The sequence below is a fragment of the Mustela erminea genome, chromosome X, assembly GCF_009829155.1.
Source record: "Mustela erminea isolate mMusErm1 chromosome X, mMusErm1.Pri, whole genome shotgun sequence".
Classification (NCBI taxonomy): Eukaryota; Metazoa; Chordata; class Mammalia; order Carnivora; family Mustelidae; genus Mustela; species Mustela erminea.
This window is the reverse complement of record NC_045635.1, coordinates 124,413,696-124,429,181: the sequence shown is the minus strand read 5'-3', so window position 1 is coordinate 124,429,181 and position 15,486 is coordinate 124,413,696. Positions and strand designations below refer to the sequence as shown.

The window sequence follows — 15,486 nt, the reverse complement described above, 5'->3', positions numbered from 1 at the left end:
TCCCATTGCACAGAAGACACTGAGACCCATATGAGCTAACTGCCTAATGTTCAACTGGTAGCTGTTTACTAATTCTGTTCTTCTAGAACATGGGAAAAATTGCTAAGTATGAGAGTGCAGGGATGTTATTTTAAGGTTTTATTGAAAATAGTCTTAAAAAAAAAAAGCAAAAGAAGAAGAAGGAGGAGGAGGAGGAGGAGGAGAAGAAGAAAATAGACTTCTAGGGGTTATCATTATTAGTAGTCCATAGCTAATAGTCAGCTAATAGCCCATAAAATGGAGGGACATATATAAAACGAACTTTTGGAAGGAAGACACTATGCAGTGGAAAGACCTCAGAGAGTGAGGCTTTCACTTAAAGCCATGTGCCCTTAAGTAAGTCCCAGGATCCCTCTTGGCCTGCCTTTGTAGTCAGCACATTCAGCCTCATGGTCAAGTTTTCAAAAGAACCACTTGTCCAAAGGAATATACAATATAGGGGGAGAAAAATTGTAATGGGATCATCTCTAACTGCACTGTCAGATTTCAAAGACTTGACATGAAAACAGTATTAAATACAGAATTAATAATTTGATAATGACAGCATGTTGAAATGCTATGTGTCGTACATGAAGTCAAAGTTTACTAAATTAATTTCACCTGTTTCATTTCCCTTTTTTAATGTGGCTACTAGAAAACCTAAAATCATTCTATGTGGCTTGTGTTTGTGGCTCTGTTATTTTTCTGTTGGACGTCACAGGCCTAAAAAGAGCAATGTTCTAGGTCTAGGCAATACCCCACTTACCCTGAATGAGACTGGGTTCAGAGCTCTACCTCAGGGCCATAGGAGACTTCGAACCTTTGGGTTCATTGTAACAGTCTAACCCAGCGGTCCCCTTATCTATTCTCAGTTGCTCCCTCAATCTTATTTTCATTTAGGCCTTGGGCACATATGCCAGTGTTTCTTTTCATGACTGTGGTATTATCTAATTGGCGCATTGTTGATCAATTGTATGTGAGGTCTTGAGCTCTGTTTGTGTAATATGTTTAATATGCTTCTACACAGTGCACCATATGGAGACACTGCACTGTATTTTATGGGCGTATTAATGCTATGACTCAACTGAGTATCACTGGTGCGTAGTAAACTAGTAAAACAAAATCATGCTAAGCAGTTGCTGAACATTGTGATCCCTAATATTTTTAATGAGCATGGCAAGCACCCTGCTCATATGGGGATGCCCAACGCAGGCTCATCTCTGAAATATCAGAGCCTAAGCACTCTTCTAGGCTAATGTCAATTTCATTTTATAAGAGAAAGGCACTCGTTCAGATATAGAAATCCATTCAGATCCATAGAGTGGGACTTAACCTATCAGTAGCTGTGCCTTTAAATCTAAACCCTGTGTGGTTTCAGGGGCTTCTATGCTTATTTTCTTTCCACGATGATTGTAATAGCTAGGAATAATGTTGATCAGCATAAACCACTAGCAGTTTCTTTCTACCTGTTTCACATACATTTAACACATTACTTTTAAAACTCCTAAGTTTACTGATATTTTCTTGGAAAATCGCCAGCCAATCTGCAGCAAAATTAAACTGTGCCTTTTAATATAAAACAATCATTGATTAACACATACTGTGTGAGCCAGATGAATCAGCAGCCTGTAAGGATGAAGCATTTGATCACAGTAACACAACACCCAAATGCTCTGATAGCTGCATTCATTTGCTGATGGGCACCTCAGCACATAAGAGCACAGGCCCCCCCGCTCTGCAGCACTTCACACTCTTGTTCCTCAGCAGTGTGCTCAAAAACAAGAATGTAGTCAAATGAACAATTTGCTATGATTAGTTTAGTTTCATTTGTTAATTACAGATTCAACAAGAACAGAATGCTGAAGCTTTTCAAGTATCAGATACCCATTGATCCATAGTCCCCAACATGCTCAAGTCATACTTGGAAGTCTAATATAATTTATCATTACGTAGAGCACTGATTGGCTAGAAGAATTACACTCCAATAAATGATGGCACTGTCATTGAATCCGCCTGTAATTGCCTCCATTCATCGTAGTGTACGCTCTAACGCAAACTGGAAAGAAAGGAGATGATCAACTTCAAGCTTCAGCTGTTTCAAATTCCACAGTGTGTCCCTAAGTTAATGGATGTTGAATATTGTGCTGATATATATGCTTTGTTGTGCGAGATGGATCGTCAGAGTCAGAGATAGGCACACTCATTTATATTTCATGTATGTAGATTTCACGCAGATCCCTAATCGATGGCTGCTTAGTGGGCTTGCTTGCCTCCATGGAAGCAGATGGAATGACTCTGCCAAGACTGGGACAGAGCAGATTCCTCAGGAACAGTGGATCCTCTACTGCTCAGTCCCCACTCTTCAGGACAAGTGGAATCCTCAGGCTCTTCATTTCGCTTGAGAGAGATCCAGATGTTTGTGACTCATCTTCCTTGTCACCTGATGCTGCACCCTCCATCCAGGCCAGGAGCCATCTTCAAAGCCAGCAGTGTAGCATCTCTCTCTTACACACCCTCCCAGGGCCCACCGGTTCAATCCAAGACAACCTCCCCAGCTTGAGGATCTTAATTTTTTTTTTTTTTTTAGTTAATGAGAGAAAATATTTGTAAATAATATATCTTTTAAGTTCCTATCTGAAATATATAATTAACTTATTCAGCTCAACACCATAAAAAAGCAAAGAATCCAATGAAATTATGGGCATTAAATCTGAGTAGACATTTTCCCACAGATACGCAGGTAACCAATATACACGACTAGGTGCTCAACATCACTTATCGTCAGGAAGATGATCTTAATTTAATGATACCAGCAAAGTCCCTCCTGCCTTGTAAATAACATACTCACAAGTTGGGGGGAATTAGGACATAGATGTCTTTTGGGGGAACCTTATTTCGTCTACCACAGTTACAATTCTCATCCTCCCAGTGTCTCAGGCCATTACATGGCATTAGTAGGGTTTCAATATTAGCAGAGGTAAGGGAATGGATGCATGAGAATGACCCATTAAAGCTTTCAAAGGCCTCTTCTGAAAAATATCTCACACAGAAAGAGTGTCCAATGGGCGAGATAGGGCAAAGCTTGAAGCCCCGTGTTCTTTGCTCTTTAACACCTGCTCTATCATGTAAAGCTACCTCAGCCCTCCAAGGCTTGACTTTTCTCACTAGTAATTTTCTCTAGGAATTGCTGTGACCCTCAAATATGATCACATGTATGAAAACATCTGTGAAGATAACTTGCTTTGTCCATGTTACTTAATCTTATCCTTGTTATCACTAAGAGAAGACAAAGCAGACCTTTGGGAGAGAGGGAGAAGAGGGAATAGGTTCTACTTCCACAAAGATGTAAGGTATTATTACTCAGTAAACCTCAGTAAGAAGAACCAGCTGAAAGTGACCCAAAATTGTGTTTTCTATTCATATGCAAGTAGCTGGAGAGACTGACACAAGACATTTAAATTACTTCAAATGACTATATGCTCAATTGCTCAAGATAAGTGAGGCCACACTTGCCCTCTTATGTTGTAGTCGAATACAACAGTCAAAGATGGGTTCGCCCTGTTTACATATTACATCTTCAGAGTCAGATGTTGTTACTCATTTATCAAACCCCACATATGAAACCATCAATTTTATTGATTAATAAGATGGTTCCATGACATTACAACAATAGAGATGACAATACATTTTCTAATAGGAGCAAAATTAACCCAAAAGGCACCACACACCTGCAAAACACTTTATTGTAGTTCAAATTGAGGTTGTGAAAATGGGAGAAAATTGAGCATGAAAACAACTTTCAATCAAATGGTCTTGAGAGGGTATTAAGATCAAAGCTGTCACTTCCCATTATGGGGCAGATCAAGCATAAAGAGGGGAACTGGGTGGCCCAGTGTCATCTATGACTTGGGCAAGAGCCCAAGTCCTGACTCTTAAATTAGTGCTTTCTTCTCTGTGCTGCGCTTCAGGTGCCCTGACCCCTACTCAGGGCTCCCAGCTCACTGCTTTGGGAGAGAAAGGCCAGGCAACAGAGGAAGTGAAAGGGGCATTCCTCCACTCCAGGGGTTTGTAAACAGGAGGTTGAGCCAATAAAATGTGTTTGGGAAATTTGCTTTCAAATGCTCATGGATCACTAAAAACTAAACAGGCCTTAGTGTCTCCACTTAGTCACTCCATGTGAAAAGGCTGTCATATTCCAGACTGTGTGGGATTACTATAAGAGAAAAGTAACTTGGAAGCTCTCCAAGGAAAGCCCATGGTTTGGCACAAAGCAGAGAGAGTTATTAAATAAAATAAGAGGGGCCGACTAATGGCCAAGTGAGTGACAAAATGTGTTTTTTGTAACTGGTTGCCTCAGTGTTGTCTTGTATACACAACATGAGGCTCTTAACCCAATGGTCTGGCTGAATGGTGGGCTGCAGTGAAAGTAAACGGCATGAGTGTAGGCACACAGGCGCATCCACAACTCAGGGGTGAGGAAGATTTCTACCAGAGCATCTCGGAATAGAAAAGACCAGGGTGCCTGGGTGACTCAGAGAGTTAAAGCTTCTGCCTTCAGCTCAGGTCATGATCCCACGGGTCCTGGGATCCCTGCATTGGGCTCTCTGCTCAGCAGGGAGCCTGCTTCTTCCTCTCTCTGCCTGCCTCTCTGCCTATTTGTGATCTCTGTCTGTCAAATAAATAAATAAATAGATAGATAGATAGATAGATAGATCTTAAAAAAAAAAAAAAAAGAATAGAAAAGACCACAGAAGTCATTGGGGTCAACTGTCCAACCCTCCACTCAGTAACAAAACACTCTCACGGGTTAGCCTGACAATCCATTCTTGCATGGCTGTGACTGGGGAGAAAGGGTTGCTGAATCCTTCCCCTCTTGGCTTTGGACCTGAGCTCTTTTCTCACAGCTCCCCTAGAAGCCTGACTGGGAGGGTTTGAAACGTGGCTCAGTCGATTAAGCAGCTAACTCTTGATTTTGGTGTGAGTCATGATCTCAGGGTAGTGAGATGGAGTCTCACATTGGACTCTGCACTCAGTGGGGAGTCTACTTGAGATTCTCTCCCTCCCTCTCCCTCTGCCCCTCACCCTGCTCTCTACTACAAACAAAGAAAGAAGAAAGGAACAAATGTATCATCCAATTGCCCTCCAGCCTCCCACTGACCCTGGAACACACTTTACAGCAACAAATGCATAACCTTCAGGCAGTGCATGAGGGTTTTCTGCTGGGAGTGGTACAGCTACCCGGGTAGAAGTCTGGAGACTGGGGTTTCCATCTCAGAGTTACAACTAACTAGCTTGGTGACCTCAAGCAAATTATGTCACTCTTTGAGGCCTCAGTTTACTCACATGTAAAACACAGTGTTTGCAGGGGTTCATTTCCAGAGTCCTTCTGTGATCCTATTCACCTCTTGGTTACTCCCTCTACACTGGTGTGGTGGACAAGTATCTCAATGAGACAGAAATCAATGAACAGCCAGTATACAAAGTACACAGTGCCATGAAACCCAACACACGAGTACAAGCGAGAACTGCACACTTAGCAGCATTTACCTTTAAAACTGTTTGCTCCAGCTGCCCCAGTCTGGGCATTAGATAATCCCCAGGTTCTGGGAGGTAATGGTTACCGTGCTGGAATTCCAAGGCAAAGTGTATCCTATTTTGAATTCCATAGTCCCAATCTGTTGCCTAGTATAAATATTATACTATGTAATGTGTAAATATTAAAATTTAACTTTAACAAGTTGAGTCACAGTCATTGGAATTTGGCCAAGACTCTAACACTTTTTCATTATTTCCAAAGAAAGACCAATTTAAGAAATGCAAACCAGTTCCAATTCACTTCAAAATTTGGCTTGACGTCAAAGAAATTTTAATGAAATTCTGCCTAAGCATTAAACATGAAGGTATTTATATGATTATTAAGTTAGCATTCAAGTTAAAGAGAAATTAGTTTTCGGTCTTTCACTACTGGGTTCATAGGCCACTGAAACTCAAAATGATGGCTGCATTTCAATGGAATCCCTCATCTCACACAGGCAGGCTTGAAAACAGACACAAAGACATGACATTATTATCTGTGCTATATCTGGTCCTTTACTGCTGCACGGAGGCAGAGGCCTGAACCACAGCAGGTCTGAGCCTTGGCAGAATGCCTTGTGCTCCTCATGAACACAAGAGGCTGCAAGGCCGGCTCCTACCTGCCTCCTCAGCTCCTTCCCTGGAAGCCCATCAAGATAGAGTTTCTCATCAACACCTGGGTTCTGGCCAATACCTATCCATCCTGTATCTTGGAACTCTTCAGCAGAAGGGTCCCCACAGCTCATCCGGCCCCTCTTCCTTCCCAGTTCTCCTTTATATTGAGTTCACTCAGCAGGAGGGGACCTCAATCTGAAACTGTCTTGCTGTAGTATCTTTTCCAGTCAGATCCGTCAGGCTTTGGCCTTGGCTTTGTCTTGCTTGTGTGTGCCTGACAGCCATACATACCTTTTTTGCTTTCTCTGAAAACTTCCCCAAAGCAATCTTAGCAAAATCAGGACTTTGTGTCCTTGTTCCTTCCTGGGTTTAAGCATGAACATGTTCTCAGATGGAGAAGGGACTGATTCGCATTCAGGCTGCAGCTTCTCTGGGGGTGAGTCTTCAGGCAAATATAACCCTCCACGACCCTCAACACTGACATAAAGAGGAGAGAAAGCTCCAGTGTACCAAGACTGAGGGGTGAATGGGGGAGAGGGCAGGACTCTTCTCCTAAGGCAGAAAGTGACAAGTGCTGGAGAGATGCGGTGACAAGATGAGTCCAACTGCTCAGAGCTAGGAGACGGGAGGAAGACAAGGCTCACAGAGAAAGGAAAGCTTTGAATGGCAGCCATGAAGAAGATGTCAGGCCGAACCAGAGACCTGCTGAACAGTGAGGAGAGAGGACCAGTGAAGGTTAGCCAGGAGCTGCCCAGGGGATAGGACCGGGCAGAGGAGGAGCAAGAGAGGTCATATGTCTGCCGGACCCATTCACGGGTCCCAGGCTCCTGCAGGAAGTCCCAGAGACAGTTTCTACACCTGGGCCTACAGCGGGGCAACGGGGCGGGGGGGGAGGGGGGGGGCGGACAGAAGGGCAGGCTGGCAACAGCATGGAAAACAGCTTGGAGAGTGCCCCCAGGTCACCTGTGGGTTTCCCACCTGCAAGAATGAGGGAAGGCTTTGAGGACAACGAAGCAGAGAAATACTTCCCCCCAACAAAAAAACAAAAACAAACAAACAAACAAACCAGAAATACAGTATAAAGGCAAGTACAAATGTATCTGGTATCGCCTGACCACTGCTCCCAGTCATTTACCCAGAAAATGGGAACCAAAATGCACCATAGGGTCCTCCATGCATTTCAAAGCCCAGTGAGGGACTTATGCCTGCTGGGAAATGCCTACTTAGGGATGTTTTCAGGAAACACCTGCCCCCTCATCAAGGAGTCTCCCAGGCCTGCACAAAGACCTTGAAGGAAAAAGTCTAATTGGTCACCCTGACTCCCCACAGGGAACATTTCCATGGGCTAGTTCTCAGCAAAATGGAATGTGCTCAACTTCCAGGGAAGCAGAGGGGGCTCTGGCACAAGCTTGTGGACCCTGACTGAAAGGGCTGGGATGTTTTGCTTAAGAAAGACAAGGCTCCAGGCATGCAGGGGCTCTGGTTTTCAATTTCTGAAGGGCAGTCATGGGGCAGAAGGAGCAGCCTTCTGAGGGGCCAACAGGGGGACAGAGGAACATAGGGGAAGGTCTGGCTTCACCCAAAGGGACTCAAACACAACTGCTGATTCAAACAACCGGAAGAGAGCCTGATGATCTCGAAAAGCCTCCGCATCTCTGAAATGCTGATTTTTCAAGTTCATGGAGGGCAGCGTGAACCATACTGGTCAGTGCACCACACTCGTGAAAACTCTTGCTTTCCCACTGTTCTGAGAGGGTCTGGTTGCTTGGCCCGGCTCTCCCTCTGCAAAGAGCTTGGTAAGAGAGCATCATTCTTGCAGCTGAGCTGATTTCTTAGCATTTGCTATGTTTCACTCATCAAACTATGTATCAATGTGCCTTTTGTGTTAAGAAAATACAGAGGGATTTTAATTCAATTACAAATTTACATATTACAAACTGGAAATTAATTTAATAAACAATTTGTTTCAATCAACTAATAGGAATAGGTTAATTGTGCAATTAATCTCATATTTGACTTTTCAAAGTTTTGACTCATTAAACCAACAACTTGCCACTTGAAAGCACATAAGGCTTTATCTCAAACTTTTAGGCATGCCTGTTGCTGTTCTAGTCACAATATTAGGGGCTTATAATATTTATACTTGAAAGTACTCTCAGAGGTCAGCTGGTCCTGTGCCCTCATTGACAGATGAGAAAACTAAGGTTCAGGGAGGTTATCACCTCCCATTCCTCCCAGCCACCCCCTGCCGTGTACACACATACACTCACACTCACACACTCACTCACCACAGACTCATGACTAACGCGAGAGCAATTAGTCCTCTGTAAGAGGTTTTGATGCCCTTGGATAATTGTTTTAAAACAGGACATAGTTTAGGAAATGCGTCTTTTATTTCAGTTTATCAACTGGGACGATGATAATTCTCAAAAACTACATTTATGTCTGCTGCAAAGGCTCATCCTTATGGGCAATGCCAGCCAACACATCCAAGAGAAGTTAGAGCAAAACTAACAGCTTAGCATTCCAAGAGGTGCCTGCTAGAGACCGCCACAGTTCATCTGCCGAGGAAAAGTTCGTTTTCCACTACAATGCAGGTGTTACATCAATCCGGAGGAGGCGGCAAAGTCTTGAAGAAACTGTCACTGGATCTTTACGGCAATTAGCATATCATTATCTACAAGCATTGTGACTGCACTCCTAAAGGAATATCTCATAGCTACCTTCTCTTGCTCTGATGTTTAAGCATGGACATGACCACTTTGGCTCTAAGGAGCCCACGCATTCGCAGCGCCGTGAATCTTTTTATAATGCCAAGCTAAGATATGCACCAGAGGAAGCAACCCACTAATGCAACTATGTTTTTCCAAATGGACAAATGAAGTAGAATGACTGCGGGCAAATACATGACTTTTCCAATTGTGGTTCTCTTGGGGCAACTATTTTAAAAGCAGTTCGCTTCCTCTTTCTGATTCTTCCCCCTTGTTATCTATACAGATAGAATTTACTCCCTATCATGTGTTGAACAGTGACCTCCCAAAGATATGTCCAGCCAGAACCTGTGAATGTATCCTTAGTTGGACAAAGGATTTTTGTAGTGTATATGCCACCCATTAAGGATCTCCAGATGACTTGAGGTCCTTATGAAAGAAAGGCAGAAAGGGATCAGAGACACACAGAGGCCATGCGAAGACAGAGGTAGAGACCTTAGTGATGTACCCACGAGCCAAGTAACACCAGGGAACACCAGAAGCAGGAAGAGGCAAAGGAGGATTGCCGCCTCAAAGCTTCAAAGGGAGTGCGGCCCTCCGACACCTCAATTTTAGACTTTTGGCTTCCAGAAGTATGAGAGGAAAAATATCTGTTGTTGAAGACACCAAGTCTGTGGTAATTTGTCACAGCAGTCTGAGGAAACTAGTGAATCCCTCCATCTCAGAATCCTAGCAGCTAATCTACTTTTCCTTTATATTGATCTATATGTATTTTTGGCATCTGCCCCATCTTGGTAAACTACAACATCTGGCGCACAGAACGCACCCACTTCATACTTTTGAAGGTAGGGGAGAGGGCAGGAAGGATGGAGAGACAGAGCTGACCCTGCTCCCATAGTGGGCAGAGACTTGGCGGCAGGCTAGAAAGCAGAAGGCCTGTCTGGCTTCCAATTCCTCCTCCCTACTCTGAGCACAAGTAACGCACTGAAAGGAAATGGTCCAGAGAGGCCACTCTAGGACTATACAGCCTGAAGTCAGTGTCTCTGCAGTCCATGCCATCTGGGATCAGGAACTGAGCACAGAACAGGGGAGGGAGTCCACTGAACTTGTGGGCCACATTTCCAAAAGAATATTTCCTTGAAAACCAAATAAGGAAACTCACATTTCTAAGTCCATCTACTTATTCTTGGACTAACATTATAAAATAAAATGATCAGAGCTCATTAATGTAATTCATGCGCCTCTGTTTTTTTTTTTTTTTCAGGTTATAACAGCAATAATTACCTCTGAATGGGTTTTCCCTGGGAATTAAATGACTGATGGGGGTTAATGGCCCTTTGGTTTTGCTGTGGGTCATCAGCTCCCCTGAGTCTGTCATTAATCCCCATGATACGCCCTGCTGAAACAGGTCATTGGTGATAACGGTCTTTCGTGCTTAAATTGAACTAATGCATTTTACTTCTCCTTCGAAGTCAGACAGGCTGAAGGATCCTCTATCTTTAGGAACAAAGACATTTCTCCAATGGTGGAAAGAAATTGTGATTTTTTTTTTTACAGCACATTAATAAGACTAGGGAAATGAAAGAACTGAATCCTTTGATGTCCAGTCCAGAGGAGGAAGAGACAGGCAGCACCACATCATGAAATGAAATGCAGTTTGATTAAGTGCAAGGCAAAATGTGACGGATAATGAGGCTGATTACAGTATGTGTTCTTTTGGGCCTGCCAGGGGTGACCAAACTCTCCTGTTCTTTGAAGTTTCCTTTTGCTCCTTTGGCCTTTTTAGGGGGAGAAGGGGGTCAAGAGTCAGCACCACTAAGCACATCTGTCACTGACAAGATAACAATTCCACAAGTCACACTGGCCACAGAGGCATCTGTCTTGCAGCTCAATGCCTAGAGGTCTGTATTCATGGCTAACCTTACCAGCTCTGGCTGCTGGGTGGGGATCCTCAAGTTAGAGCTCCCTTTTTTGGAGTATCTAATCCCCGTGGACAAGCAAAGGCCACACAGAAAGCACATTGCAAGGACGGAGTTGGTGAGAAGTGGCAGGTCCCTCCTACTCCCAAGCAAACTGCTCAGAGGCCGGCCAGATGGATATAGCATGAAGGCCACTATGTCTGATTAGCACGCAAAGGGTGAAGCCAATGGATAAAATGGAGCTCATACACAGAGACTTGAATGTTGCTGCAGGTTTCTCATGTTCACTTATACTGTGCTATTGGCTAAACACAAACCAAATTTCAGACGTCCTCCGGGAGTTTGCAGAAATCCATTCTTAGGGCATCGATGTTTCCGAATACAGTTTTAAGATCTAGATAATTTCCAAATGGAAAAAGGACCATCATCATGGGGAAAGAGGGGAGATAGGATTGGATTTGTGACAGAGATTTTAATCCCCACCTGGATTTCAGATGCCCTACCATCTGTCTTTGGACAATGGTAATTTGTCTTACATTGAATGTAACAGTGAATGTTATTTGACATTATAAATTCTATTGATGTGTGAGCAAAAAGAAATGTAAAAAGAAGTGAATACTAGATACATTTATTTGGAACAATCTAGTCTTATTTTCCCTCTGGTCATTATTGTTCTATAAAAAAGTGTATGTATACATGGGGTGCCTGGGTGGCTCAATGGGTTAAGCCTCTGCCTTCAGTTCAGGTCATGATCTCAGCGTCCTGGGATCGAGCCCCTCATGGCGCTCTGCTCAGCAGGCACCCTGCTTCCTCCTCTCTCTCTACCTACCTCTCTGCCTACTTGTGATCTCTGTCTGTCAAATAAATAAATAAAATATTTTTTTAAAAGTGTATGTATACATAAAGGGGAAAATGTAAAAATGAGTTCTAACTCATCCCTTTATGAACAGCAACTTAACTGTGAATTACACAGGCGATATAAGGTATACTGACACAGGTACAGAATGTAAAATCATGCTGGTAATATGGCTACATAACTTTCAAAGGCAGGAGGCAACTTCAATGCTGCACTGAAAAAGAAAGCAAAGCCTTTAAAAAAAAAATGCCAGGGGGCACCTGGGTGGCTCAGTCAGTTGAGCATCTGACTCTTGATTTTGACTCAGGTTACGAACTCAAGGTCATGTGATCAAGCCCCAGGTCAGGCTCCTTGTTCAGCACAGAGCTCTTTGAGATTCTCTCCCTCCTCCACTGCTCCTACCCTCTCTGCCGACACTCTTTCTCTCTTAAGTAAATAAAATCTTAAAATAAAATTAAATTAAAATGTCACATTGTCATCAAATACAAATAGAGCTAGGCCATTATAGTTTTGTGTGCACAAGATTTTTCTTTTTTTATACATTGGCAGTAAAGGAGAGAATCCCCAAAGAGAGTGGCTGGTGACAAGTTTAAGAGCAGTGACGGGGGAAGGCTGAGGGTTGTAACACTTCTGTGGATTCAAAAAAGCTTAACTTTAGAAGATGCATTTCTCAACACTTCAAAATTGCCCAATAAATCAGAAATTGTAAAGATTTGGCTCTTAAAAAAAAAAAAAACTATGCTATGGTATTTATCACTAGCTTTCAATGTCTAGAGTTACTTGTTTAGAAACAGCTTAAGAACTAAATTAAATGTGTGACATTTGTCAAATTGCCCTTACAAAATCACTATCTGAATATAAAACTGTCAGCTTATCACAGCCCTTCCACTGACCCTGTAGGCTTTAAAGGGCACACGTGCTTGCTGACTTAGGAAACCCCTTGTGAAAAGAGCAGAGCAGAGCAGAGAAGAGCAGCTTCTGCTGCAGACTGTGGGTCTAGTGTGTCCCCTGAAGCCTCGAAGACACCTTGAAAGGTGCAGTTTCTTTTCTGTTAAGGACTAACATCTCACCAAGTCTTCCCAGTGGAGGTCATCTGTTTATTTGTATTATTTTACTTACTAGTTTATAACTAGTTACTAGTTACTACTTACTAGTTATAACTCTCCATGTTCCACAAATTATTTGAGGTGGTTTTGAACAAGTGATCATTCATTCCAGACCAAGTGAAAAAGGACATCTTTATTCAAATGTTTGCACAGGACATATATGTATGAACTACCCAATAGGACTCAAAGAAACTTTCCAATACTTCTGTTCTTCCTCTAGTCAGTTTCTGCAAATATCTCCCCCATGCCAGGCACTGAGTTAGCCACTATGGACTCAAACATGTAAAGACATCATTTCCTTTTTTTCAAGACACGCCCATTCATACAGATCTTAAGAAAAAGAATTTTTTTAGAGTAGGCTACATGTCCAATGTCAGGCTTGAACTCATGACCCTGAGATCAAGAGTCATGTGCTTTACCAACTGAGCCAGCCGGGTGCCCTGAAAAACATTTTTTTTTTCAAGCTCTAAGCCTCTCAAATGTTTCAAAAACCAAGTCTATGGTGTGGTTCTCTCCATATGAGAGTCAGACAAAATCACTGGCAGTTAGTTATAAGAACACTTTATGTGGCCACTTTCTTTTACATGTGAGGAAAGCGAGGGCAAGAGAAGCGTAGTGATTCACTAAGAGAGAGTGCTGATCTCCTGAGACGTATTATTCCATATATTAGATGTTGTTATATTATATATAATACGTTTTAAAAGACCACCAAAACTTAGTAAATAAATATATTTTATACATGGGGCACCTGGGTGGTACAGTCGGTTAAGCATCCAACTCTTGGTTTCAATTCAGGTTGTGATCTCGGGGTGGTAAGATCAAGCCCCATGTCAAGCCCTGTTTGGGGCTCCATGCTGAGCATGGAGTCTGCTTGAGACTCTCTCTGCGCCTCCCACGACTCTCTCTAAAATAAATAAATAAATCTCATATATCTATCTATCTGTATATATCTATCTATATGTGTGTGTGTGTGTGTGTGTGTGTGTGTGTGTGTGTGTATAAAATGCATGTTAAAAAAAGTAGAATGTTTTATATATTATAGTTTTTCAATACTTCCCTGTTCTGACTTTCGAATTAGTGAACCAACCACTGGGCCCAATCTCACCCAAAAGGCTTCTGCTCTAATATAAGTACCAAAATTCAAAAAATGTCAGCCCTTAGTTTCTGCAACACTTCTATAGCAGCCAGGCCAAGACAGCTCCCAGAGATCACCTCTTCTGAATTCATATACTTGTTTGGTTTGTAAGCTTTTAATGCCTGGGACAGCTCTTCCTTGAGAGTGTTTTCCATCATTATTTTGCACTCTGACAGAGTCGTTAAGTGTGTGAATACTCACTAATACTACCAATGGAGGGCAGACTAGGAAAAAGAAGAGATTGTCCATCAATCCTTCATGGTATGAGTTGGCACTTCTGATAAAAGGTTTTCATGAAACGAGTTGTTATGACAGTTGGCTAAAATTTGGAGACTAGACAGGCATGGCTTTCCTTTGGGGAAAGCAGAATTCTGAAACCTCCTAGAGAGGGAAAAAAAAAAAGCCCCACTAGGGACAGAGTAGCTAAGACTCAGTAGAGATGTGTAAGCCGATTTGCTCAAAGTCACAAATCATGATCAGAATGTCAGAGAGACTAGAATCCAGCTCTTCCAATCTGGACATCTTTTCAGAGTAAGGCCAATCTAATTTACAACCAAAAAGAGATGATATGGCTATTTTCTGTGTTGAAACCTGGGGATGTTGAATGATTCTGAAATTAATCAGATAAGATGAAATGCACCAATTTATAATTCCAGTGAACAAATTAAGATAGTGTTCTGTTTTGTTTTGTTTTGTTTAAGATCCTGGCCTTATATTTTGAGGAGTTCTAAGGTATAGCTTATGAACAAGAATGGTATGACAAAGGGTTGTTCTTGAAAACACGTAAACAATTTTTATTACAAACCCGACTCTTCTGCCACCTTGCTCATTCCCTTCACATTTGCCAGCCACAAACCACCATGTATGGATTTCCTAAGAAAAATCACATGCTAGGTCACTGAGTAGGAATGACAGACAAGCCTTATTTTATACAACTGATGGCCCAAGGCATTATTCCCTAAGAAAAAACGAATGTCTTTGACTCCTGTCTTGGTGACAACTCTGCCCAGCCCAAATTCCAGGGTTTTATGATGTTAACTACATCTGTATGCTCATCTTAGTGGTATGTGGAGGACTTAGTCCTCCCAAACAAAGCACAAAAGGGCTTGCATCGAGATGGTAATTACCATCACTCTCTCAAATGATGAACTTCTAATCACACTGAGAAAAATGCTTTGTCAGGACAATAATCCCAATTAAGAATTTCTGTGCAAAACTGCTAGAGCAAACAAAAATGTGCTGGTAGATAACACAGAACTCAGAAAACCACCTATCCCTAATGTGAAATAGCAGCTGAAAGTCACCAATAGAGGCAAGGTGACAAAAACAAATGTTATATATTTATGCATGTATCATCCCCTTGACCTCTCTATGTAACTCAGACACACAAAATACAACAAGGCATCCCCACATGGTTGTTTCCAGAATGTGTATGTGGAGTATGTGGTTATAAGCAATACAGAAAAGTTTCACATCGATGCGTCAGCTCCTCTTCCATTGACCCCCTTCTCTTCTAGCCACCCTACAGCCTCATAGAAGATCAGCAGCAGGA

General features: G+C 42.4%; 1 protein-coding gene across 9 annotated transcripts in view; it reads right to left on the bottom strand.

Annotated features, from left to right (window-relative positions):
• AFF2 (AF4/FMR2 family member 2) overlaps positions 1-15,486 on the bottom strand; it is a 459,081-nt gene that overhangs the window by 317,908 nt on the left and 125,687 nt on the right. The gene's annotated exons all lie outside the window — the stretch shown is intronic.